Raw genomic sequence first — 27071 nt, 5'->3', positions numbered from 1 at the left:
GACCAGATGCCATGATATTCATTTTTTGAATGTTGAGCTTTAAGCCAGTTTTTTCACTCTCCTCTTTCACCTTCATCAACAGACTTTTTAGTTCCTCTTCACTTTCTGCCATTAGGATGATAATGTACATTCTAACATTGTATTTATAGCTGTTACAAAATGTTAACTATATCCCCTGTGTTGCACAATATATCATTGAGCCTATCTTATACCCAGTACTCTGTATTTTCCACTCCACCACTGTCTTACAAACCTTATCACAACCTCCATAACCATTAATTTGTTCACTATATCTGTGAGTCTGCTTCTTTTTTTGTTGTTGTTATATTTGTTAATTTGTTGTATTTTTTTTTTAGTTTCCACATATAAATGAAGTGATATATACAGTATTTTTCTTTCTCTGTCTGACTTACTTTGTTTAGCATGATATCCTCCAAGTCCATCCGTGTTGCTACAATGGCAAAATTTTGTTCTTTTTAGTGGCTGATTAATATTCTATTGTTGATGGGCACTTTAGTTGCTTCCATGTATTGTCTGTTATAAATAACACTCTTATGAACATTGTGTTTCATGTATCTTTTCAAATTTTTGGATTTTTTTTTTATAAATACCCAGGAGTGGAATTTGACATCAGATAAATGCAAATAAAAACCACAGTGAAATACCACCTCACACCTGTCAGAATGGCTATCATCAAAAAGTATACAAATAACAAATGTTGATGGGAATGTGGAGAAAAGGGAGCCTTTGTACACTGTTGATGGGAATGTAAGTTGGTGCAGCCACTGTGGAAAACAGTATGGGGGTTTCTGAAAAAGTTAAAATTAAAATTTTCTTTTTAACTTGTATAGGAACCCATCATTTTACTTCCGGAAAATTAAAAAAAAATGCAAGCAAAGTAACAATTCAAAATGACCAAAGTATATAAACTCATGTATAATAGATGTTTAGAAGTGGAGGCATGTTACTCCAGTCTTCAAAAATTCTCAGGACCAAATTCAATCTGAAAAGTTACTTTGCTACAGAGTCATAAATGGAACTTTAAAGTGTTTTCCTAGATAAACATAAAACAATAGTTAGCTTATGAGTGTTTGAAAGAGGAATGTGTCAACTCTCAATAATAGGCCAGAAAGATTTTTGCTTTTTCCTGTGACATTATATTGGTACCACACAATAGCTTTCACTCAAATACACACATATTGCACTTGATAAAAAATGATCATATGTTATATCAGTATACTAGGACCACCATAACAAAATACCACAAACTTGATGGCTTAAAACAACAGAAATGTACTGTCTAACAGTTTTGGAGGCTGGAGGTCTAAGATCCACAGGGTTTATTCTGAGAGCCATGAAACAAGATCTATTCCAAGCCTTTCTTCTTTCTCTGGATCGTTTTTGGCAATCTTTTGCATTTCTTAGAGATAGCATTTTCTCTGTAGCTTCATATCATATTTCCTTTGTATATGTCTGTCTGTATCCAAATTTCCCCTTTTTATAGGGACACCAGTCATATTGCATTAGGGCTCATAATGATCCCATTTTAACTTAATTATGGATTAAGTTAAAATAATTACATTTAACTTTAACTCTGTCAAGATACTATTTCCAAATATAACATTCTGAGGTACTGGTGTTAGGCCTTTGACACATATCACTTGGGGGGATCTAGTTTAGTCTATTACATATGCCCACATAAAGGGAAAAGAGTGAAAGCAAAATAGGAATGAAATAGGGGAACAGACTTTATTGTGATGTGATCTGGCCCTTATTTTAAAATAAATCATTAGTAGAAAAATCATAAGTTTACAAATATAAAGTGAAATATTTTATTCTTTCTAGCATCTGATGTATAATTTAGATTCTGAGAAATTGGTTATGACTTTCTTGAGGCAAGACTATCTGTCAAATTTCATTACATGTAGATAATTCTAATTTTATCAATAAAAGCACTTATCTCTCATAATGTTAAAATATGGTCAGATATGTTGAAAAACGTTGTTAAATAAATCAATAAATCTTTTCAAAGGTATGTCAAAGGTTTTAGACAGGACACATTATATATCTTGATGAAGCATTTTATAAGTGGGAAAAACAGGTGATAACACATTATTAAAAAGCAAAACTAATAAAATATCTAATGTCAATCCAGAGGATTTCAACAATAAAATAGGAAGAAAGCCTGTAGATCAAACAAGAACAAAAGTAGCATCCAGAGCTCTCATAGTCTGAGAAGAAAAGCTAGGACAGAAACTGGTTTAAGAAATAAGATAAGAGAATCATGTGCCAACTGAGAACTCCAAGATCAGGAAGAATTTCTTATCAGAAGTGAAATTAGCCAAGATTGAATAGAGTGGAAAACTTCTGTAGTGCATGGTGACAGGTTTTATTTTTGTTTTGTTTGGGACGTTGAAAACCAGTGGCTCAAAACAATTATTTTATAGCTATCAGTTAAAAATAAAGTCACTTCATACCCAGCAGGAAGAAACATCATAACTAATTATCACATTTCTGATATTGATACTGTAAAAGGAGGGTTTCAGTCCTGCATGTTTTAGAAAAAGTGGCCAGAAAGGGTATTTCCCCTGCATTGTAGGAATTTTTAGAGTTCCATATCTCAATGTGGCTGAACATGGGATGCCAGCAAGTTGGAAATGTGTTTTATGATTAAATATTCCACATGGGCATTCATAGAATCTGTTACAGTCATTTTCTGACTTAGCATGTCACAGTGTTACATATCTCTGCTAATAGTCTGTACCATCTCATCTTTATGGAGAGAAGACAGCTCTGAGCAATAATGTATGTTGAAACCTGACAAGATGTCAGATATAATTCAGATCTGAAAGGGACAAATATCACAGTATAAGAACTGAAGGGGGTTATCTTAAAAAATGGGGTTAGTTAAAAAAAGATTTAATAGTTAATTTAGAAGATTTGTACATAATAAAGCTAACTTTATTTTATCAGAAACTAAGCAAAGTGCTCTGAAATTGTATTAAAGAAATCCAATCACCATTCCAAAACTCAAAGATTTCAAGTATAGAGGTCTTCTGCGGTATGATGTTTAGTTTCAGCCATTGATCCACTGATTTGAGTATCAATCTAGTATGAGATGAAGGACTTCCCTGGTGGCTCAGCAGTAAAGAGTACACCTGCAACGCAGGAGATGAGATGTAGGAGTTGCAATTTCAATCTCTGAGTTAGGAAGATCCCCTGGAGAAGGGCATGGCAACCCACTCCACTATTCTTCCTGAAGAATCCCATGGACAGAGGAGCCTGGTGGGCTATAGTACACGGAGCCTCAAAGAGTCAGATGCAACTGACTGAGCACATACAACACTAGTGTGAGATCACCGTTCTAAAATCTTACAACAGATTTTTTCAACTACAGTTTCTAAGAAAGCTATGGAATGAAAAATATGTAGGGACAAGTAAGAAATAATCGAACTGAATATAAGGAATTAATTGAATCCCTCAAGAAACACAAACAACCTGAATGTAACCTTCTATTTGATGTACTTTTCTCTGCATTTCCAATATAATTTTGAGAGAAATTATAAGAAAAAGGCTCCTATGAGGAATTTATTTTAAAGATATGTTAGACAAAGCTTATTGAATCAATACACCTCTCTTAACATGGAATCCAAGGAAGTGTTTAAAAAGTTCCCCAGTGATTCTGATGCACACCATGATCTGAGAAATGGGAAACTTTTTCCAGACCTGTGACCTTTATCAAGAATTCAGACATCTGTGTATATGTTTCTGATCTCTTAACCTTGATCTTTTTTGCAGCCCACCTTTCTCTACAGTACACTTAAATTTTGAGCATGATCTTGCTCTGTTTTCCTCACATTTATAGACATAACCATTTCTTATTTGTCTAAGTTATAGATTATGCTATTTACATACTATTATTAGCTTTCCCATTCCACTGTGACTCTTGACTTTTCCTGACCTTTGTGATTGTTTGTGCGCTGACTTGGCAGACAAATATGATATTAACGGACATATGAGACAGAATGTGGTTTTCACATTGTACTGAGAATACTGATGATGGTATACAGACCTAATAAAGAAACAATAACTGGTATTATGTTTATTTCAATTTTATTTTCAAGTTCCAATTGAGGCTAAAACTTAAAGTGTTGAAGCTAAAGAGATTATTCTATTATATATATATTTTTTAATTTGAAATTTGAATGTTTTACCCTAACCACGACACTAATAGTTAAGAATGTATGACTTCTAGTGTGAGTGATGTTCTTTGGCTATTTCAGTTCTGAAAAACTGAAACTTTTTAACTATCAATAAGTATGAGAAAGTAACACATGATTCTTAGGTTTTCTCTTTCTCCCTTTTGTTGTATCTGAAGTATTAGCTACTCAGCACCTGTTGGGGATTAAATATTAAAGAATTTTAGATTGTCTCAGACTTCTAATACCTTCTGAGGCTTTTAGAAGTTTTCACTATTAATTAAAATATATGCATATAGTTATACAGCTATCTAATAAATTTAGATGTTTTAAGAACTTTGTTTTAAAAAGAGTCTCATAATTTTCCTTTTCTCCTTTGCCTTTCACTTCTCTTCTTTTCTCAGCTATGTTTAAGGTCTCCTCAGACAACCATTTGGTCCTTTTGCATTTCTTTTCCTTGGGGATAGTTTTGATCACCACTTCCTGTGCAGTGTTATGAACCTCCATCCATTGGTCTTCAGGCACTCTGTCTATCGGATTTAATCTCTTGAATATATTTGTCACTTCTACTGTATAATCATAAGGAATTTGATCTAGGTCACACTTGAATGGCCTAGTGGTTTTCCCTACTTTCTTCAATTTAAGTCTGAAGTTTGCACTAAGAAATTCATGATTTGAGGCACAGTCATCTCCTGGTCTTATTTTAGCTGACTGTATAGAGCTTCTCTGTCTATAGACCTGAATAGACCTCTTTCACAGGACTGGAAAAAGTCAATTTTCATTCCAATCCCAAAGAAGGTCAGTGCCAAAGAATGTTCAAGCTACCGCATGATTACATTCACTTCACGTGCAAGCAAAGTAATGCTAAAAATTCTCAAAGCTAGGCTTCAACAGTACATGAACCAAGAAATCCCAGATATTCAAGCTGGATCTAGAAAAGGCAGAGGAACCAGAGATCAACTTGGCAACATCTGTTGGATTATAGACAAAGCAAGAGAATTCCAGAAAAACATCTACCTCTGCTTCTGTGACTATGCTAAAGCCTTTGTGTGGGTCACAACAAACTGGAAAATTCTTCAAGAGATGGGGAAAATTCTGCAAGGGATGGGAATACCAGACTACCTCACCTACATCTGTGAAACCTGTATTCAGATCAAGAAATAACAGCTAGAACTGGACATGGGAAACAGACTAGTTCAAAATTGGGAAAAGAATACGTCAAGGCTGTATATTGTCACCCTGCTTATTTAACTTATATGTAGAGTACATGCAAGGTTGGATGAAGCACAGGCTGGAATCAAAATTGTTGGGAGAAATATCAATAACCTCAGATATGCAGAAAACACCAATCTTCTGGCACAAAGTGAGGAGAAACTAAAGAACCTGTTGATGAAGATGAAAGAGGAGAGTGAAAAAACTGGCTTAAAACTCAACATTCACAAAAGATCATGACATCCTGTCCCATCACTTCATGGCAAATAGATGGGGAAACAATGGAAACAGTGACAGATTTATTTTCTTGGGCTCCCAAATCACTGTGGACAATGACTTGCAGCCATGGAATTAAAAGCTGTTTGCTCTTTGGAAGAAAAGCTATGATAAACCTAGACAGTATATTAAAAAGCAGAGCCATTACTTTGCCAACAAAGGTCCATCTAGTCAAAGCTATCGCTTTTCTGTAGTGATGTATGGATGTGAGAGGTGGCCCATAAAGAAAGCTGAGCACCAAAGAACTAATGCTTTTGAACTGTGGTGTTGGCGAAGACTCTTGAAATTCCCTTGTACTTCAAGATCAAACCAGTCAGTCCTAAAGGAAATCAACCCTGAATAGTCATTTGAATGACTGATGCTGAAGCTAAAGCTCCAGTAGTTTGGCCACCTGATGGGAAGAGCCAACTCACTGTAAAAGACCCTGATGCTAGGAAAGATTGAAGGCAGGAGGAGAAGGGGACAACAGAGGATGAGATAGTTGGAATGCATCACTAACTCAATAGATATGGGTTTGAGCAAACTCGGGGAGACAGTAAGGATAGGGAAGCCTGGGGTGCTGCAGTCCATGTGGTCGCAAAGAACTGGACATGACTGAGCAATTGAAAAACAATTTTATGACTTTGAATGGACTCAATTAAGAATGCTTGCACATGTGTAACAGGCTAAATGCTAACACTCCTCATATTACACAATTTCAGAATATGTTTGTGGCATACTATCCTATCATTGGCCATACCCTATCATTACATCTTCCAGATGTTAAAACATACTGAACATAAAATGAAATTAAAACTGACATTTAAAAAGCAATTTTAATAATGTTTGATAAACTCATGGGTGCATTTTTATTATTATTTCTTTAAGCAAAATTGAATGAGTAGTTGTAAATATACTTAACTTTGCACACTGGTCTATATTACACATAAGGCAAAAACATTAAAAATAATAGAACATTTTAAATTCTCAAATCTTTTAAATTTTAGTTTTTAATAGCACGAATAATTTATAAATTACTCCCTAAATACTTTTTTTCCTTTAATCTTAGCTCTAGGGAGTTTTCTTACCCTGACTGAACCCCCCACCCCACGGCCCCAACCCAGTAACGCAGTTGCAGAGGCTATGGAGAGTTTATCAGGTTAGTAACCATCTATGAGCAGAGGTCTGGAGGGAAATCCGGATTAAAAAAGAATAAGCAGAGGGAAAGCTTTTTCAGTCCTACTAGAAAGCTATGATTTAGTGAAATGAGGTTCCTGGAATTTAAAGATTAAATAAAAATAGAAGCTGCTTGTCAGCTCCTTTCAGCCCCTGAGTTAATCGGGCAGGTGGACCCCACGTTCCAGCTGGGTTGCTCCAGCCCCTCAGGACCTATTTGCAACCTTCTGCACATGTCTTTTTATATTAAGCAGCAGTTTAAATCATATGCTTGTGCAGGCACACGACATCAAATGGCTCCTTGTATCAACATATTTTTCTCTATGATAATGAAATTAACAGCAGATGTTTTACGTTGTCTATTTTATTTTAGCTTTTTTGAAACTTGACATTTAGATATTTTATTTTCCTATAACTTACTAGAAAACATTTCTGATATATAATTTCATAGTAAATAATTTAATAAACCTTTATGAATCCGACACCAAAGTAAGAAATAAAATCTTGAAAACATTGTTTAAATCCCTCTGTATCTCTTTTGAACCATATTCTTTACTTGACCACCTTTTTTAAAGACAATATCCTTCTCGAATTTTCTGTTAAACACTCTCATTATATTCTTTTAAAATATTCAAATATATATTGTTGGTTTATATTCTTTTAATATTTTTGGATGTATTGGTAAAATAGTAATGCTACATATTTTAAAATGTTAGAAAATTTTATTTATAAATATTATAAAATTTTATATATAAGTTATAAATATTATATAATTTTGTTTATTCATAATGATTTCAATAGCTTCAATTTACTTATTTCCTCTATAATTAATACTTTACTTGTAAATATGTTTCCCTTGCCATGTGAAGGATAGTGTTTCCAATTGTTGTTATTACAAACAGTGCTCTCAGTATCAGTTCAGTTCAGTTCAGTCGCTCAGTCGTGTCTGACTCTTTGCGACCCCGTGAATCGCAGCATGCCAGGCCTCCCTGTCCATCACCAACTCCCGGAGTTTACCCAAACTCATGTCCATTGAGTCGATGATGCCATCCAACCGTCTCATCATCTGTGATCCCCTTCTCCTCCTGCCCCCAATCTTTCCCAGCATCGGGGTTTTTTCCAATGAGTCAACTCTTTGCACGAGGTGGCCAAAGTATTGGAGTTTCAGCTTCAACATCAGTCCTTCCAATGAACACCCAGGACTGATCTCCTTTAGGATGGACTGGTTGGATCTTCTTGCAGTCCACAGGACTCTCAAGAGTCTTCTCCAACACCACAGTTCAAAAGCATCAATTCTTTGGCGCTCAGCTTTCTTCACTGTCCAACTCTCATATCCATACATGACTACTGGAAAAACCATAGCCTTGACTAGACGGACCTTTGTTGGCAAAATAATGTCTCTGCTTTTTAATATGCTATCTAGGTTGGACATAACTTGCCTTCCAAGGAGTAAGCGTCTTTTAATTTCATGGCTGCAATCACCATCTACAGTGATTTTGGAGCCCCAAAAATAAAGTCTGACACTGTTTCCACTGTTTCCCCATCTATTTCCCATGAAGCAATGGGACCAGATGCCATGATCTTAGTTTTCTGAACGTTGAGCTTTAAGCCAACTTTTTCACTCTCCTCTTTCACTTTCATCAAGAGGCTTTTTAGTTCCTCTTCACTTTCTGCCATAAAGGTGGTGTCATCTGCATATCTGAGGTTAATGATATTTCTCCCAGCAATCTTGATTCCAGCTTGTGCTTCTTCCAGCCCAGCGTTTCTCATGATGTCCTCTGCATATAAGTTAAATAAGCAGGGTGACAATATACAGCCTTGACGTACTCCTTTTCCTATTTGAAACCATTCTGTTGTTCCATGTCCAGTTCTAACTGTTGCTTCCTGACCTGCATACAGGTTTCTCAAGAGACAGGTCAGGTGGTCTGGTATTCCCATCAGAATTTTCCACAGTTTATTGTAATCCACACAATCAAAGTCTTTGGCATAGTCAATAAAGCCGCAATAGATGTTTTTCTGGAACTCTCTTGTTTTTTCAATGATCCAGTGAATGTTGGCAATTTGGTCTCTGGTTCCTCCGCCTTTTCTAAAACCAGCTTGAACATCTGGAAATTGTCATTCTTATACATTTTCCCAAATGCACAAATGCAGAAATTACTCTAGGATACATTATTAAAAGTGGGTGTACTATCTCATAGTATATCTGCATATCCAAATGTCAAATGTGGTTGATACTCACAAATGACTCTTGAAATTTCCTCAAAAGTATTTCTGGCCTTCTGGTGATAATCACCTGGATTGATTCCAGGTTCTTTGGGTGACATAATCAAATTTGTCTTCCAGTTCATTTATTCAGCTTGGTGCCATTCAACTTGTTAACTACTTAGTTAATTTGAACTAAGTTAGTTGTACATTTTAAAGGGTCCCATACCTTACTTATAACATAGTTTTCTGCATCTCCATAGGTATTTTCATCTCTCCATTTCATATTTTTGATTTTATTTTATTTTTAATGAAAGGATAATTACTTTACAATATTGTGGTTTCTGCTATACATCGACATGAATCAGCTATAGGTATATATATGTCCTCTCCCTCTTTAATCTCCCTCCCACTTGCCACCCCATCTCATCCCTTTAGGTTGTGACAGACCATCAGCTTTGGTTTCCTGTGTCAGAGAGCAAATTCTCACTATCTACTTTACATATGGTAGTTTATGTGTTACAGTGCTACTCTCTTGAATCATTCCACCTTCTTTCTCCTGCACTGTGTCTAAAAGTCTCTTCTCTATGTCTGCATCTCCATTGCTTCCCTGTACATAGTTTCATCAATACCATCTTTTTAGATCCTGGGTGTGATTATTTGTCTTTCTCTGACTTACTTCACTTTGTATAATAGGCTCTAATTTTGTCTATCTCATTAGAACCAGCTCAAATGCTTTCCTTTATGTAACTGAATAATATTCCATTGGGTATATGTGCCATACCTTCTTTATCCATTCATCTGTCTATAGATAACTAGATTGCTTCCATGTCTTTGCTATTTTAAATAGCTCTGCAATGAACTTCGGGGTACATGTGTCTTTTTCAATTATGGTTTCCTCAGGGAATATGCCCAGTATTGAGATTGCTGGGTCATATGGTAGTTCTATTTCTAGTTTTTTAAAGGAATCTCCATACTGTTCTCCATAATGGCTATATCAATATCCATCTCATCAGTAGTACCAGTGTGTTTCCTTTTTTCCACACCATCTCCAGCACTTATTGTTTGTAGACTTTATAATGATGGTCATTCTGACTGGTGGGAGATGATACCTCACTGTGGTTTTGATTCTCATTTCTCTAATTATGAGTGATGTTGAGCATCTTTTCATGTGTTTATTAGCCATTGTATGTCTTTGGAGAAATATCTGTTTAAGTTTTCTGTTTACTTTTTGATTTGGTTGTTTGTTTTTCTGGTATTGAGCTTCATGAGCTGCTTGAATATTTTGCAGATTAGTTCTTCGCCAGTTATTTCATTTGCTACTATTTTCTCCCATTCTAGAGGCTGTCTATTCACCTCGCTTATAGTTTCCTTTGATGTGCAAAAACTTTTTAGTTTAATTAGGTCCCATTTCTTTGTTTTTGTTTTTATTTACATTACTCTATGAGGGGGGTTATAGAGGATCTTGCTGTGGTTTATGTCAAAGAGTGTTCTGCCTATGGTTTCCTCTAAGAGTTTTATACTTTCCGGTCTTAGGTTTAGATCTTTAATCTATTTTGAGTTTATTTATGTGTAGTTTTAGGAAGTGTTCTAATGTCATTCTTTCATATGTACCTGCCCAATTTTCCCAGTACCGTATTGAAGAGACTGCCTTTTCTCCATTATGTATTTTTGTCTTCTTGGTCAAAGATAAGGTGCCCGTTGGCTTGTGAGCTTATCTCCAGGATTTTTTCTTGTTCCATTGGTCTATATTCTATTTTGGTGCTGGTACCATGCTGTCTTGATGACTGTACTTTATAGTAAATTCTGAAGTCCAAAAGGTTGATTCCTCCAGATCCACTTTTCTTTCTCAAGATTTCTTTGGCTATTCAGAGATTTTTGTGTTTCCATACAAATTGTGAAATTATTTGTTCTAGTTCTGTGAAAAATACTTACTGGTGTTTGATAGGGATTGCATGGAATCTATAGATTGCTTTGGGTAGTATAGTCATTTTCACAATATTGATTCATCCAATCCAAGAACATGGTATATCTCTCTATCTGTTTGTGTTGTCTTTGATTTCTTTCATCAATGTCTTACAGTTTTCTGCATACAGGTCTTTATCTCTTTAGATAACTTTATTCCTAAGTATTTTATTCATTTTGTTGCAATGGTCAGTGGGATTGTTTCCTTAATTTCTCTTTTTGAATTTTCATTGTTTGTGTATTAAAAATGCAAGAGATTTCTGTGTATTAATTTTATATCCTGCAACTTTACTATAGTCATTGATGAGATCTAATAATTTTCTGGTGGAATCTTTATGGTTTTCTATGTAGAGAATCACATCATCTATAAACAGTGAGAGTTTTTCTTCTTTTCCAATCTGGAATCTTTTTGTTTCTTTTTCTTCTCTGATTGATGTGGGCAAGAGTTCCAAAACTATTTTGAATAATAGTGGTGAGAGTGGGCACTCATCTTCTTATTTATTTTAGAAAAATGCTTTCAATTTTTCACCATTGAGAATAATATTTTCTGTGTGTTTGTCATATATGGCCTTTATTATGTTTAGGTATGTTCCCTCTATACCTACTGGATAGTTTTCTTTTTTTTTAATCATAAACAGGTGTTGAAATTTGTCAAAAGCTTTCGCTGCATCTTTTGAGGTGATCGTATGGTTTTCATCTTTCAATTTGTTAATATGGTGTATCACACTGATTGATTTGTGTATATTGAAGGATATTTGCATCCCTGGAAATAAAGCCCACTTGATCATGATGTATGATCATTTTAATGTGCTGTTAGATTTTATTTGCTAGAATTTTGTTGAGAATTTTTACATCTATGTTCATCATTACAGATATTGGCCTGTGATTTTCTTTTTTTGTGTGTTATCTTTGTCTAGTTTTGGTATCAGCGTGATGATGGCCTTATAGAATGAGCTTGGGAGTTTCCCTACTTGTGCAATTTTGGAAGAGATTGAGCAGAATAGGTGTTAGCTCTTCTTTTAACTTTTAGTAGACTTTGCCAGTGAAGCCATCTGGTCCTGGGCTTTTATTTTTGGAAGATTTTCGTTTACAGTTTCAATTTCTGTGTTTGTGATTGTTTTGTTCATATTTTCTATTTCTTCCTGGTTCAGCTTTGGAAGGTTATACTTTTCTAAGAATTTGTCCATTTTTTATAGATGGTCTGTTTTTTGGCATAAAGTTGCTCGGAGTAGTCTCTTATGATCCTTTGTATTTCTTTGTTGTCTGTTGTAATTTCTTTTTCATTTCTAATTTTATTGGTTTCAGTTTTATCTCTTTTTTTCTTGATAAAGCTAGTTAACAGATTGTCAATTTTGTTTATCTTCTTAAAGAACGAGCTTTTAGTTTTATTGATCTTTACATTGTCTTCTTCAATTCTTTTTCATATATTTCTGTTCTGGTCTTTATGATTTCTGTCCTTCTACTAACTTCGGGATTTTTTTGTGTTTATTTTTCTAATCTCTTTAAGTGTAAGGGTAGATTGCTTATTTGATGTCTCTCCTTTAACTTGAAGTAGGCTTGTGTTGCTATAAACTTTCTTCTTAATATTGTTTTACTGCATCTCATAGGTTTTGAGTTGTTGTGTTTCATTGTCATTTGTTTCTAGGCATATTTTGATTTCCTTTTTGATTTTTTCAGTGATCTATTGATTATTCAGAAGTGTGCTGCTTATCCTCCTTGTGTTTTCGGTTTTTTTTTAGTTTTTTTCTGTATTTTTCTGTATATTTTCTAATCTTACAGTGCTGTGGTCAGAGAAGATGCTTGAAAGATTTTTTAAAATTGACAAAGGCTTGATTGTGGCCCAAAATATCATCTATCCTGCGGAATGTTTTATGTGAACTTGAGAAAAAAGTGAAAGTTATTGTTCTTGGATTAAATGTCCTGTAAATATCAATTAGGTCCATCTGGTCAAATGTATCATTTAAAGCTTGTTTTTCCTTATTAATTTTCTGTCTGGATGATATGTCCATGCTGTAAATGAGGTATTAAAGACCCTCACTACTGGTGTATTTCTGTCAAGTTCCCCATTAATAGATGCTAGCATTTGCCTTATGTATTGAAGTGCTCTTTTGTTGGATGCATATATATTTATAATTGTTATATCTTCTTCTTGAATTGACTCCTTGATCAATATGTAGTGTCCTTCTTTGTCTCTTGTACCAGTCTTCATATTAAAGTCTATTTTATCTGATATGAATATTGCTACTCCTGCTTTCTTTTGACTTCCATTTGTATAGAATATCTTTTTCTAGCTCTTCATTTTCATCCTGTATGTATCCCTACATCTGAGGTGGCTTTCTTCTAGACAGCATATCTAGGGGTCTTGCTTTTGCATCCATTTAGCTAATCTGTGATTTTTAGTTGGAGCATATAGCCCATTTACATTTAAGGTAATTATTATTATGTATGATCCTATTATCATTTAATTTATTGTTTTGGGTTTGTTTCTGTTGGCCAATTCTTTTTGCGTTTCCAGCCTAGAAAGTTTCCTTTTGCATTTGTTGAAGAGCTGGTTTAGTGCTGTTGAACTTTCTTAATTTTTGCTTATCTGTAAAGTTCTCCTTCAAATTTGAATGAGATTCTTGCTGGATAGAGTCATCTTAGTTGTAAGATTTTTCTCTTTCATAACTTTAAGTATGTCCTGTCATTCCCTTCTGGACTGTAGGTGTTAGCCTTATGGGGATCCTCTTGTACATTACTTATTGCTTTTCCTTTGCTGCTTTTAATATTTGTTTTTTGTGTTTAATATTTGTTAGTTTGTTTAATACATGTCTTAGAATGTTTTTCCTTGAGTTTATCCTGCATGAGATTCTCTGGGCTTCCTAGAATTGGGTAGATTTTTCCTTTCCCACTTAAGGAAATTTTTCAACTGTAACTGCCTCAAATATTTACTCATGACATTTCCTTTTGTCTTCTTCTTGTAGGATCCCTATAATTAGAATATTGTACTTTTAATGCTGTCCTAGAGGTCTCTGAGACTGTCCTCATTACTTTTTTATTCTTTGTTCTTTATTATGTTCTGTTCAGTTATTTCCATTGTTCTAGCTTATAGGCTCACTTATCTGTTCTTTTGCCTGTTACTCTACTGTTGGTTCTTTACCAACTGAGCTACCAGGGAAGCCCTGGTTTCCTCCAGTGTATTTTTAATCTCAGTTATTTTGTTGTTAATTGTTGACTGTTTATTCTTTAATTATTCAAGATTCTTGTTAAACATTTCTTGCATCTTCTCAATCTGTCTAATGTGACGTGTGCAGGCCCAGTTGCATCTGACTCTTTGAAACCCCATGGACTGTAGCCCACCAGACTCCTCTGTTCATGGAATTTTCCAGGCAAGAATACTGGTGTGAGTTGCTATTTCCTACTCTAGGGGATCTTCCTGACCCAGGGATTGAACCTACATGTTGTGCATCTCCTTCATTGGCAGGCAGATTCTTTACTACTGCGCCACATGAGTAGCGCTTCTAGTCTACTTATCCATGCCTCAATTTTATTTTCAGGACTTTGGATCATCTTTACCATCATTAAATTCTTTTTTGGGTAGATTGCCCATTTCCTTTTCATTTCTTCATTGTGGGTTTTTACTACATTCCTTCATCTGCCAGTTGTGTCTTTGTCTTTTCATTTTATTTAATTTACTGTGTTTGGGTTTCCTTTCTACAGCCTGGAAGGTTGTAGTTCCTCTTAATTGTAGAGTCTACCTTCCATGGGTGAGGTTGGACCAATTCCATGAGAAGTTTCCTGGTTGGGGGAGATTTGTGCCAGTGTTCTGGTGGATGGATGTAGATCTTGTCTCTCTGAAGGGCAGTGTCATGTTCAGAAGTGTGTTTTGGAGTGTATATGGGTTTGGTATGGCTCTGGGCATCCTGTTTGCTAATGTGCATGGTGTTGTCCTGTTTTGCTGAAGGATTGGCATAGGGCATTTGGCACGGGAGCTTTCTGGTTTTATGGTGAGGCTTGGTTTTAGTGTTGAGATGGAGACATTTGAGGGGGTCTCTCACTTTAGGGGAGTTCTTTAGTGCTTCAAAGTTCTGGAATTGTGTCTCTTCCCTCTGGGTTCCTGCCTGACCACTTTCTGCTACATCAAGATTCACAGTCCACATAGCATAGAAGACAAAACCCCTAGAATAATGGTGAAATAACTGTCAACAACCAAGATCACCCAAAGAGATTCACACCCTTATATAAAGAAGAAAAGAGGGGAAAGGAGGAAAAAGATTAAAAGAGAGTAAAAAAAGAAGGGAGTAATTATGCCAATAATCAAGCCCCTAAATGAAAATGGATACTGAAAATTATTAACAGACTGTCAAAAATACAAAACCAAAACCAAAAGAAAACCTCATTAGGATCGTATGAGAAGAAAAAATATAAATAAAAGGGAGGGAGAAAGAGAGGGAATATATGTAGAGTAATGGCGAGATCAATCCTGGGTGTTCATTGGAAGGTCTGATGTTGAAGCTGAAACTCCAATACTTTGGCCACCTCATGTGAAGAGTTGACTCATTGGAAAAGACCCTAATGCTGGGAAAGATTGGGGGCAGGAGGAGAAGGGGACGACAGAGGATGAGATTGTTGGATGGCATAACCGACTTGATGGACATGGGTTTGGGTAGACTCCGGGAGTTGGTGACGGACAGAGAGGACTGGCGTGCTGCAATTCATGGGGTCGCAGAGAGTCGGACACGACTGAGCGACTGAACTGAACTGAATGGCAAGAGTAATGTCTAAGTAATTTCTCCATTTTCCAGCTCAAGTTGATTTGCCTACTCAGAAATTCCTCCTATACATCTAGGAAGGTCTCTGCCTCTGTTGTGGGCAGTGGGGGCTCTGCTCAGAGTCTGGTATTGTCATGCTCCAGCTTTTACTTGCTCTCAAAGTCTACAGTTGCCTCTAAAGCACAGTTTCAAGCTAAATGCTGGAATTTAAACCACCACAGCTATAACTTCTGGGAAAATTTCCTCTTCTTTCCTTTGTTCATGCAGCTGCTGGAGTGCCACTTTGGTTTAGGGCCTGCCTTTGCTTTTAAGTCTCTCTGCCACCTCTGTTCACCACCCAGACAGAAGGTAGTGAAAGTAGCCACTTCTTTTGGTTCACTTGTCCAGTTGTGCTGGGGAGAGGGAGGGCTTCAGCAGATGGCCCTGGGGCGTATGGGGGGTGCTCGCCTTGACTGGGCCACACAGGGGGTCACCACAGTTTAAGGTGAGCCATGTGCTCCCCCATTCTATAGACAGTAACCTCATTCTATATACATTCCAGTGTTTGAAATGTGGGGCAGCATAGGTGGTCCATTGCTGATTCCACTGATGTTCATGTGTGTTATAACTGACATTTGGCTTTAAGATGATTATATTTTTTAAAATTTCTGCCTCAGAGAAACTTTTAAATCATGAGTTGAGAACACAGATCTCCAGATACAAAAATCTCTCTTCTTTAAATGACCTTAAAGCACTAACAAAGTACAAACATTCAAGTATTTCTTGAGTTTTTATGGTCTTCTCTGAGATATAAATCTGCACTCTAAATCCTTATGGGGATATGCCTGTGGTTATAGACATGAAAGAAATTACCTTCTCCCTAACTAAAACTCAGAAATGGCATGTTCTCTTGTTTCTATTTGCCAAAAAATGCTATTATTTTTGAAAAATTATGTAGATATATATGTATCTCTCTAATTTGAATTCCATATAAGACAGTTAATTAAGGCATGTTAAGTGCCTGTTATCATCATCTGGTGAAATGAGTTATCTATTCTCTCTTTATCAATGTGTATGTGTGTTTACATATACCTATCTATCATCTATGCATATACCCATCATTTATCCACTTATCAATTTATCCATTCCATCAATATCTCTATATTTTTATCCTCATTCTCTTTCTGTTATTTCAACCATTTTAATTTGATAACTAGGTTTTATGTGTATGTATACTTATAAAGCTATATTTTCTTTTTGTTTGTTTTTTTATCCACATAAATAGCATTTATTCTCATGCCATTGATTAATTTTTCACTCAGTATTCTGTTTTTAAGATCTTTTTATGCCATTTTATTATTGTTTCTGTTGAATTCCCAACTTTTGTAAATCACTTCTCGGAGAAATGACCAGATGAATTGCTACCAATATCTTTTACCACAAACAATGTTGTGATGGTCATCCTCCACCTTATTCTTTATGGAACTTATAAGAATTTCCAAACTTTAATAATATGTTGTTTCCAGGGGATTGTTCCCACTTTATTGCTCTGTTTTCACACAAAGAGTAGTGTGTTTTTTGTAATTTTATACTTTCTTGATTTTTAAAAAAATATGCATTTATTTCCTAAATATATAGTAGAATTTATCTGCTAAAGTATTTGGGTCTTGGTATTTGGAAAGATACTTTATTCAGAAAAATTTCAGGCGTTTCTATTGTTTTGTTTTTTTGTTGTTTTTAAAATTTTTACTTAACTATGCAAGCTTTACTTTTTTTCATTGTATTTGATTTTGATATTTTTTAGCTTTTCAGAAATATATCATTTATACCTAAGAGTATTAGATGAGACTTATTAGAATATAGTGTTTAAATGCTCTTGAAATTAAATGCCTGTATGTCCAACTTTTCTCATACCATATTTTCCTTACATCTTATCTTGTATTTTTAATTCAAAATTGCAAAGATATTTTTCTTATTAATCTTAACAAAAGGAAATTCTCAATTTAAACTTTTTATTCTTCATTTCTTTTTGTTCTCTTATTTCCTTGATACTTATACCTTATCCTTTTTGTTCTTTTTGTTTATGCTGCTACTATCTTTTAACCTCTTAAGTTGAATGCATAGTTTGAATTTTATAACCTTTCTTATTTCCTGGTAATTAATTCTATAAATTTCCCACAAAAGTTGTTTTTCCAGAGCTCCATGAATTTTATCATTCAGTGCTTTCCTTTGCTTCAATCTAAATATTTCAGAATTTATTTATGGTTTCCTCTATAATCAAAGGATTATTTAGTAATTCATTATTTATTTTCTGGTATAAGGTGTTAATTCCATCATCATTTTGTTATTATTCTAACATCACTGAATATTATCTCATAAAGTTATATGTGTATTTTTTCTATTTTTTAATGAAGTTCCCTTTAAGGCCTAATATATATTCAGTTGTTATAAATGTTACATACGTGCTTTAAAACAGAGTAATTTTCTTCATTGAATTAGGATTCTTTACCTATCAAATAGCTTGAGCTGATTCTTTTTAGAACTCATAGCTAAGATTATTCTTTGCTTGAATTTTCAGGTTCTGAGAGGTTGTTAAAAGCAACAGCACTTGTTGATCTGTTTGTAGATATATCTGCTTATATCTCTATTAAATCATTATATTATGTAATTAGTTTATATATTAATTTAGTGTTAAGTCATTTAGGTGAATAGATGCTGATGATAGGAATATCTTCTTGTTCTATACTTTCTATTAAGACTATATGTTTCCTCTAATTCCTTTATCATGTTCGTATATTTTTACATGCATTTTATTTCAGATTCTAGTAATGCTATGCAAAATATCTTTGCTCTTATTTGGAATAGATAAATAAATAGATGGTAAGATGTACAGAAAGATAGATGTAGGTATACATTCTTGTCCTTTAAAGTGCTTCTTGAAAATCGCATGTTGCTAAATCTTATCTTTTGACTCATCAGAGTTTTAAATGGTGAATTTAAACAGTTTACAGCTATTATTACTATTCTTGCAGTGGTTTTGTTTCCACCATCTCCCATTTATATTTCATTTGAGTTTTACTGCATTTTTATGTTCTACTTTTTTCTTGTTTCTTCCTTTCATTGTATATTTTCCTTTAATTGGCTTAAATGTTATGGTTTGGTTTTATCATGATCATAGAAAGTGTATATTTAAAACTAAAACCCAGGTTTACATTCTATTTATTGATTTATTAATTTCTTTAACATTTTTATCTTCTCAAAGGACAACACATATTTCATGTAGATTAAGCTCAGTTCCCTTTGGTTTCTATTGTCTCTCCTCCCAAAACACAAATTAATAGGCTACATCTCTCCATTTACCCTAACAGGAAACAAACTTTTATTTTCTTTTTGTCCTTGTTATTTAGGCAATATACTTGTGACAATATACTTGTCATGAAGTTATTTTTTTGTCAAATTCTTCTGGCATCCTTGGGGTCCTGGATCTAATTCCCTGCAGATACCAATAGATGACTTGAAATTGCTAAGAGATTTTAAACATTTTTACCACATCCAAAAAAAATTGACCATGTAATGTCATAAATGTACTAATTATCTTGTTTTTGGTAATCATTCCATACTGTGTATGTTTTTGAGAATACTTATAACATCATTAGGATCTATACCTTGCATGTATAGGTACTAAGTCCCTTCAGTCATGTCCGACTCTTTGCAACCCCATGGACTATAGCCCACCAGGCTCCTCTGTCCACGGGGATTCTCCAGGCAAGAATACTGGAGAGGGTTACCATGACTTCTTTCTGGGGATCTTCCTGACCCAAGGATTAAACTTGTGTCTCTTACATCTCCTGCATTGGCAGGTGGGTTCTTTTACCACTAACACCACCTGAGAAACCCTGTATGACTTAAATATATACAATTATTTTCATCAGTCATTCCTCAATAAAGTTGAAAAAAAAAACAATTGTAAACATAATGCCATAGGTGGCACTTTTTGCTGAAAATTACATTGATATTACAATAACTGTTACCACCTACCTGTCTAAGTATTAATGGAAATCCTATCAAATATTCTTCTACCTATTCTAGGGAGATCCCAACTGGGTGGCTTGTCTTTTTATAATGGAAGTTTAACTCCTGATCTGGGCTCCAGTTCCATGTAATCACATTTGCTTGAAAATCCTTTTGTACATGTCATGGTCATCACCCCTAGAGAATTTCATGAACCCACTGGTTGAGAATGCAAGTAGGAGAAGCTAAAGGTGACTTTTGCTCATCTCAAACGAGATGCAATATGTAAAGAACTTAAAAATTGCTTGCCACCTAGACTGATAGGAGTGCTTTAATCTCTCCTCCTTCTCTTCTTCACACACATACAAATAATCAAATAGAAAGTTTTTATGATGTTTATAATTAGACAATGCAAGAATGTAATTCATTATATATTTATCACAATAATTGTTGATTTCATTTTAAATATAAATACAAATAAATTTCCATCATGTTAATAAAATTTCTAAACTTATAGACTTCAGAATATGAAGTAACATTGAAACTATTCATTAATCCATTATTCATTAACTTCTCTTTATCTTTTCTTCATTAAAGTCCTATAAAATATTGAATATAGTATGAATCTATAATAAGAAGCAATGAAAATTTTGACTTTGGAATTGATGTCACAGCAACATGTTAAGCCAAAAAAGAAGCACCTGTAGATTGACATTCTATAGCTTTTACAGATTGTATTTTGAATGTCTAAATCGAGCTAGATCCCTCTCTCTCTCTACAGGAGATAAATATATATATATATATGTAATAGCAAATATTTAATCAAATTTTATGTATGTTAATATATGCTAGACTATTAATGTATCTGATATTTCTTTTAAAAATTAAGAAAATTACTTTCACTTGATAAAGATCTGAAACGTATTAGTTGCCCAATTCTATTTAATGTTTACCATCCCAACTACACTACCACAGTCTGTAGTTTTGCAGTCCTACAATGCAATCTCATAGATCCTTAACTTTATTTGTGCTGTATCTACTGCAGAGAATCCTTCCCTTCACTTCACTGTAGAGCTCAGCTACTTTTTATTAAAACCTCATCTTCTCTGTATATTCCTCAGTTCTCCACATTCACAAAGCTTCCATTCACCTGCCTAAGAGAGAATGCATTACTCCCTTAACCATGTCCTCTATATTTTATATATAATTCCATTATTGAACATCACATTTTATTTCACATGCTTTTTGGATTTTGCCTGTCCCTCCACTGGGATGTTAAATTCTAGAAGTCAGACACTGTATTAGGAATGTTGCCAGTTGTGGATACTAACTATTCTAGACACTGTGTATATGCCAGTTAAGTCATGAGTAACATAGATTCCAGTAAATGGAACACATCATGTGCAGATAAATCCTTTTACTATCATAGAAAGTGATAACTTCTGTGAGTAATGAACAAAAAGTTAAGAATCAGATATTTCATACTGGAGGTGCAGTTTTAGATAGAATGCTCAGGAATTGAAGCTTGTTGAAGAGGTGGTATTAAATAGAGACATGGTGCAAATTCCAAGAGGTGTGATCTCAGATAAAAGATAGGAAGATTGTGATTAAACTTGGTAAGACTGAAAATTCACCATTACAACTTATTAAAATTACACTGATAAACCTCAGATTTAGGAGGCCAGATACACTGCTTTATGATTGCTGGTATCTCTTATTTTCCAGACATTTTAAAATTAAATTGCCACCAAGAAAATATGTTTGAGGTGAAGTATGTACATATGTTTGTGCATGTGTGTGTGTTGTGCATGTGTATGTATTGAAGGCCTTGGGGAGGGAGCTCGTGTGTTCATGGGTGTGCATGCATCAGAAGAGCATAGCAGATGTTTGTTATGAAATTGCCGTGGACTGACTCCACAGAAATGGTCTCCTATTCCCAATCTCCATGAATTTACAATCCATATTATTGAATACCTCTAATGAATGTTTTTGAGAACATTTAATTTTTTATATTTTTACCACTTAGCACATGGAAATGTTAAGTAAATATGTATTGAACGTCTGTACTCTACTGCAAATTATCAACTCACAAATTTTGTTTGTTGGTATTTGTCTGAGAGGCAATTATTTTTTATATCAAAGAGAAGGCAAGAGTTCTGAGAAAGAATTTAAATTAGCCAGGCTTCAACGGTTAATAAATCTTTGTATGTTTGCCATGAACATTTATATTCGCATCCCCTACTTTCACAATTAGGATCTATTGGTATTTGGTTATGATTTTAAATTTACATACATTTATCTGAGCTTCTCTAGCACTACTGTATATACACATAAAGCCCCCTTTTGTGAATGACGACATTAATTACTTCAAGAATAAGTGTGGATCATAGGAACTGAGAGCTAAATTACTTCACCTAGAATGCATCATTTTTGATTGCTACAGACATTGTTTTATCTTTTGTTACTTTTTAATTTTGAGTTTAGTTGATTCATTATGGACTTTATTCAATATACCAGTAAAACTCTTCTATACATTTGAATTTTCTTAAATTTCATGTCAGAATTTTTCTTTTTTTCCCTCTGCACATGATCAACCTAAACACAATTTGAGTGTGCCCTTCATTACAAGCTATAGGCAAAGAAAAATAAATAAATAAAAATGCATTTGCTTCCTCTCAACTTTATTTTATTACTATTGGGGGGTGGGGTGTGCCCCCTGCAAGTGAGATCTTAGTTCTCCAACCGAGGATGGAACCTGCACCCTCTCCAGTGGAAGCGTGGAGTCTTAACCACTGGACGACCAGGCAAGTCCTTCCCAACTTTAAGGGGTGAAGTTTATCGCCTCTCAATCTATGCCGTCCATTCAACTAAAGGGGGCTTAAGAAGAAAACAATTTTCTAATGTTACCATGTTAATGATCTAGGTAGCATGGACTTACCATAAGCTTTCTTTTTTTTTTTTTAATATTTACTTAATTAGACTGCGCCAGTTCTTAGTTGTGGCATGTGGGCTCTAGTTCCCTGACAAGCGACTGAACCCTAGTGCCCTGCATTAGGAGATCAGAGTCTTAGATACTGGACCACCAGGGAAGTCCCACCATAAACTTTCATTTAATAGTCAAAGCAAACGGAGTCACGTGGGGCTGAGGACAAACAAAAGCAAATTAGAAAACTTCTCTTCATCATTCTTGAAGTGATGAAAAGAGGATGCTTGTCTTTTACACTCTTGTTGAGCCCTACTTCTATCATGTAGTTTTATACACTGGTTATCATCATGTATATCCAATGAAAGATTTAGTACAGGATCTCAAACTCAGAGAGATAATTGGTTTACTTTCCTAAGGAACCAATTCAATTCTACCTGCACTCATTTCATCCTTATATCCTTCTATGTGCAGAGAAGCTGTGGGAGTCCTGATACTGATCAAAGGGTGCATAAGTAATCTCATTAATCTAGTATCATACATATACAAATTTTTAAAAAGATTATCTGTGGGTATAACCTGTATAGTGTTCATGACTTTTCTTTAAAGTGTTTTAAACTTTATAATATGGAAGGGGAAGACCATTTATTGATAGTCCAATGATTATAACTCAATATTCTTATGATAGACTTGATGCATTCACCATTTAAATGGTTTCTTCTCTTCCCAGAGAGCATGTGCTTCACAACAAAAAGGGAGAAATTGGATAAATTGTGTTTGAAGATGTTGTGGCCAGATATCTAGTTTTAGTATTTGATCATAAGACATTATTTAGGGTGTAAGCATCATCAGATGTTAGTAAATGTCTTACCAAAATTCAAATACTAGAAAGGAAACATTCTTAATTATATCTTCTAGAGTTATAACATTCTGCTTATTATTGTGTGTTGATGTTACTCAGCTATACTTCAGTTTGACTAGATACTTTAGGACCACCGTATCTCATTTGAAAAATTACAGCTTGAAAATTTGGTTCCAGCCTGAAAGTTTTACCCTGGCTTAGCTATGTTCCACTCATTATGTTGTATTTTGTTTAATATTGAAGAAATTGTATCTTTCAATCATGTATTACTTCTGAATCCATACTTCTATCCAGATTGTCTTTTCTAATCTTTAGCACACTGTCTGCAAGGATCTATTTGCCCATTTCTACCAATGAGCTGAATTTCATGGAGTCTATTTATAAACGAAAGATAGCACTTTGGGATTCTTCCAAGAAATGATGTGAAACAAAGTAATACATGAATCGTTTGCTATTATTTAGCTTTGATACATGGCCAAATATATATTTCTTATTTTAAGATAAGATCATATTGGCGGATAATCTTTTGGAAGAATATTACAATTCAGTTATACCAAGAGATGGCATTTCTGCTATTATGTATAAGATCTAAATTTTCATAATGTAAGAATGTTTCTCAAATGTATCATGAAGAAAGAATAACAAATCTTTCTGACCTCTCATTGCATAAGAAAACAGTTACAGTTTTCTTCTTGACATTTCCACATTTAAAAATTAACGTTTAAAATCTGAAGTAATAGTTTGTGAAATAAAATTGTGAAAAATACATATTGCCAAGTGAACAATGCAATATTTTCATCTTAAAAATACATTGGAACAGTTATTACCTTGAAAATATTAAAGTGTGTATATATATATATATATATATATATCTGCACACACACACACATATATATATGTTTACACTGACAGAGTTCTAATACAAGTTTAAGAATAAATAAGATAGATTATCCTTTTAATCCTCCTACATTACAAGTCTGTTCCTATTATTCCCATTTCATAAAATTAATTAGCAATTTATCTTCTATAAATTTAGGCTTCTTACAAATTTCCCATTTGTAGAATATTTAAGGATATTTTATCAGTATAATTATATAGAATTGTACAAAATAGAGAATCGGTATTCATAAAAATAATAATAAAATAAAATACAATGTCAGTGAATATTAAGCTTATTTGATTGCAGTTAAAACATCTTAAATCAGTATCACTGTATATTTATGATGCCAAAAATCAACTAGGACTTCAGAAACCAAAGCTATTTTACTCAACTGGTCTCATAAAAAAAAAAAAATAGTGCATTTAAAATCTAGTCTCTCCTCAAATTTATGACAAACCATCCTCCTTCACCACTCAGTGGACTTTCCTTCAGCTACATAAAATAAATAATCATAAATTGAGCATGTCTCATTTATCATACCAAACCTACAAACTTCTTGCATCTATAACCATGTCTTCCTGTGCCCACTGGTTAGAGGAACTGATTGTCTTTCTAACTAAAATTTCCCCCCCACTTATGTTTTCTATCACATTTACCTTTTTAGTAGCCTTGTAAAGTTAGTCTAATCATCTCTCCCTTTTGTCTTAATCCTCTCTGCTTCTACTCTGTATCTCCCATCATTTAGACATTCTTAATTCTCACTGATATAAATAATAGATTACAAATGTCCAAAAATAAAACAAAAGACAAGAGAGCAAAAACAAACACAATGCCTCTATAGACTTCCCTTCGTTCTTCAGCTACAGACCATCCTGGACTTTTCTTTCCCAATTACATTTCTCCCATTCCACTTTTACCCCTTCATATACTTGTCAATCATCATCTCCTTGATTGAATAACTTAAAATGTACTTCCAGGCCAAGAATGTCTTTCTTTTGAAGTCAGTGTTTTCACCTATGTCAGTTCATCTGGTAGATATTGTCAAAATAACTGCCTGATTTGACCTTATTTATTTCTTGAATTGTTTACAATATTCAGTTCTATATTATTCAACTCTTATATATTCTCTGAATGATGACTTATACATAGGCTGGTGATTTATAAATTTATACATCTTGTTGAAACATCTCCCATGAATTCCAGACACTTTGACCATAATCCTACTTTGCATCATCCGGGTGATATTCAAAGTAAAATCAGAGTTGAATATCAAACCCATAAAATTTCAGGGTTTTCGCTCTTAAGAAACAGCATTATTTTAAGTGTCTAAACAACTAGAAAGATGAAGAGATGAAGATGAGAAAGATGATCAAAGATGTAAGGGAAGATCAAAAGTTTAATTTTAGACATTATATGTGGGCTGTTATTAGATATTCATGTAGAGATGTCAAAAATAAAGCTGAATATTTGAATCTGAAGTTCAATGCTGACGATTAGCTAGAGATATAAATTTGAGAGTCTTCAGAAAAAATATGGCACCTAAGACCCGACTAGGTAAGGTGAGCAAAGGAATAAGGTATACAGAAGATAGTGATTCAATATCTAGGAAGCTAGTACATAGAAACTGAGGAGACATGAAAGAATCAGGAAAAGAGATAGAAAAGGAGCAGCCAGACAAGAGAAAAATGCAAAGTGGGACAGCACCAGAAGGCAAGCCGAAAAAGGATAAAAGTGCTTCTTACTTGGCCGTCTTCCTCATGTTAGAGATAACACCATTCTTTCAGTGGCTCAGACCCTTGAGATCATCCTCATCAGTTCTGTGTCTCACATCCACACTTACTCTAGCCACAGACCTTTTTAGTTTTAACTAGTTTTGCAATTCCACTGGTATCACACCATTCTTGAGCCATCACCTCCCGTCAGGATTCCTGCAATACCTTCTGTATTGGTCCCTCTAATTTTGTCCTTTCCTTGTTCAAACTATTCTCTATAGGCAAAATGAGTCTGTTTAAATGTAATTCACATGGTGTTAATCCTCTGAGAAGAAACTCTCAATGTGTTTTTCAGCTCTGTCAGTGCAAAAACAAAAGCACTAACCAATGCCCTCAGTGCTAGTGTGTCTACAACTCTTATTTCCTTTACTGAACTTTGTATTAAATTCCTCTTACTCAGCCTGCCCTGTTACACATGTTTCCTTGGTGTTTTTGACAGTGTCAAGACCTGCTGTATCACAGGGAGTTTGCAGTTGTTTTTCTCTCTTAAAACATGTTTTCCCCAGATATATGCTTGGATCATCCTCTCATTTCCCTCAAAATTTTATTCAAAATTATTTATCATTGTAGACCTGTATGAAATTGTAGTCACTTCAAACTACACCTTGTATGGTATGTCTTTTGCTAAATAGAACTTATTGGCATTTATGTAATAATCATGGTTCAAGAGGACATATTTTTGTTTGTTTTGTTCATCATTTATCACTTAGAGCAGTGTCTGGCACATAGAAGTGATCAATACACATTTGCTGAAAGAATGAATGACTAAATGAATGAAAAAGTGTCAAAATAAAAGGAGAGAAATAGAGATAATTTTTTTTTTTAGTAACCATTTGGAAAATTTAAATCAACTTGTCCTATAATTATGAAACAATAATGTACTT

At 34.2% G+C, this 27071-nt stretch overlaps 1 protein-coding gene across 5 annotated transcripts in view; it reads left to right on the top strand.

The window, feature by feature from the left end:
- The window catches only part of FSTL5 (follistatin like 5), a 780511-nt gene that overhangs the window by 98252 nt on the left and 655188 nt on the right, over positions 1 to 27071 (top strand). The gene's annotated exons all lie outside the window — the stretch shown is intronic.

Source organism: Giraffa tippelskirchi, chromosome 11 (assembly GCF_054371585.1).
Source record: "Giraffa tippelskirchi isolate mGirTip1 chromosome 11, T2T-mGirTip1v1.2.pri, whole genome shotgun sequence".
Classification (NCBI taxonomy): domain Eukaryota; kingdom Metazoa; phylum Chordata; class Mammalia; order Artiodactyla; family Giraffidae; genus Giraffa; species Giraffa tippelskirchi.
This window is presented reverse-complemented; position numbering and strand designations above follow the sequence as displayed.